General features: G+C 30.0%; 1 protein-coding gene across 1 annotated transcript in view; it reads right to left on the bottom strand.

The window, feature by feature from the left end:
• Positions 1–2,061, bottom strand: part of LOC105449104 (cytochrome P450 6a2-like) — a 13,212-nt gene that overhangs the window by 1,586 nt on the left and 9,565 nt on the right. The gene's annotated exons all lie outside the window — the stretch shown is intronic.

Raw genomic sequence — 2,061 nt, 5'->3', positions numbered from 1 at the left:
AAGGATATAAGAAAAATAAATATTAAATATTACGAAAATTTTAGATTATTTTTAGACTGAGTTAAAAACAAAATAAAAAAATATTTTATAATGACTAAAGTATTCTAATGATGAAATAGGGATATATGATATAGAGGATTAGTCTTTGATAAAGATAATGCACTGTGCATAATCGCTCGAACAAAAGTTTGGAAGTGCTGTGTTAAGTGAATCGCCTCTCTTTGTTTCGTATCATTCCGAATTAATTGAACTGACTGGCAACCCCAGTCACATGCATGCATTTGACTTTTCAAATTAATTTATTGAAAACAGATCCATAAAAACTGATAGACATATTTGTTATATACATATTCGTTATATACGAATATCAGCTATTCAATGATATTATTATCTTTCATGCATTTCTATCAGTTTGATAAGTGAACTATTTTACGATGAAAGTCTCCAAGTTCACGGCAAATCGCAACTGATCACACTGCACGTAACCCAATAATATCGTATCATCGTTGAAAACATAATATTATCTGAAATTGCAAGTAGAACTCTATCATAATTGTCCGACGCATGACAAATTTATTTCACGTTAAATACTTTTTGATGATGACAAATATGCGAAAAAAACGATAATAACAATTTTGTGTTAGCGACCAATTATAAATAATTAATCAAAATATAGCAAGCAACTTGCGTATTTAAAATTGAACGAATAAAAGATAAAGATTTAATATTTGATTCAAATATATTTTTTGAATTTTCCGCCGCTTTAAATTTAGTTTACCCCTTGTTAATAGCGATTTAAATAATTCATATGAGAGCCGGAAAGTGATATATAGTTACATAATTGATACATACAGAGGTTTATTAAGTCACTGTTTATTAATAACTTTTTCATAAACGATATATGCAATTCGCTTCGGGACTGCATGTTATTTGGAGAAACGTGTCGTGCGCGCAATATCAAAGGCCGTGCGAACTCATTTCCTGTTTGTACAAGATACACCTTCGCTGCCGGACGCGAATTTGTCGGATCACTGCTTCGTGCGATCATACTTTCTCGCTTTACTTTCCAACTGCAATAAAGCGCATGTGGTATTCTAAGTACCACATGATCGTCTCATTCTGCTGATTGATACACTCACGGTCACATGTTTTCGTGAATTTGTTTGTGTGAGTGTCATGAAGAATCAACAGGGATGGGTGTAAAAGCGGGAAGAGGAGAAAGGAAAAGGGGAACAAGAGGGGGAGAAAGAAGAGGAGAAGAAAAAGATCTAGGAGCAACGGTTGAGTATCCGAGGAATGAATAATTTATTTATATGCCATTTACTATCTGCAGAATTGATCGTTTCCGTGTTAGTCGCATCTGAGACGCAAATGATGCAAATGACGCGCTTCGCGACGATCTTGTAGCATTCTATGCGAAAGATGTGTGTACGTATAATATTTTTGATTATTAAAAAAATTTAGATAATAGAATTAGAGTTTTGTAGAAGTCATTATAGTTTTTACAAAAAGACATTTTATAAAGAATGAATTGCACGATTTCAAGTATTTTAATTTTGTATTTTTATACAAAGATACAGTAATTAAAGATAATAAAACTTCCTCTTTCTTACTAAAACCGGAACTTATAATCATAACATTTGCACATATGTTAACGTGTTATACAAAGGATTATATTATTATATTATTCATTCCAAATATTCTAATCGTTTCTCTCCGTATAAATTAAGATATGAAGTTATTAGAGATTAAAGATTGTTTAATTCTTGCTTATTTTCTTACTCGTACGTATCAAGAGCTTCTAAAAATACTTACATAAAAAAATATATTATTAATAATATCATAAATGTTCAAGTTTTTATTTTATTCCAACCTTTTCTATATCTTTTTGTGTAAAGATACGGTAATTAATATAATAGAAACTAATTAAATGTTCAGAAAATTTCTATGGAAATTTTTATTGAAAGATTAATTACAAAGTTTCGCTATAAACGTAAAAAATTTCTCGTATTGCAGAAAAAAAAATTCGTATTTAAAGCTGTTGAATAGCTGTCTCTTATA

The sequence above is a fragment of the Wasmannia auropunctata genome, unplaced genomic scaffold (assembly GCF_000956235.1).
Source record: "Wasmannia auropunctata unplaced genomic scaffold, wasmannia.A_1.0 LD336078.1, whole genome shotgun sequence".
In the NCBI taxonomy this organism is placed as follows: Eukaryota; Metazoa; Arthropoda; class Insecta; order Hymenoptera; family Formicidae; genus Wasmannia; species Wasmannia auropunctata.
The sequence above is the reverse complement of the archived record's forward strand: the minus strand, read 5'-3'. Positions and strand labels throughout refer to the sequence as shown.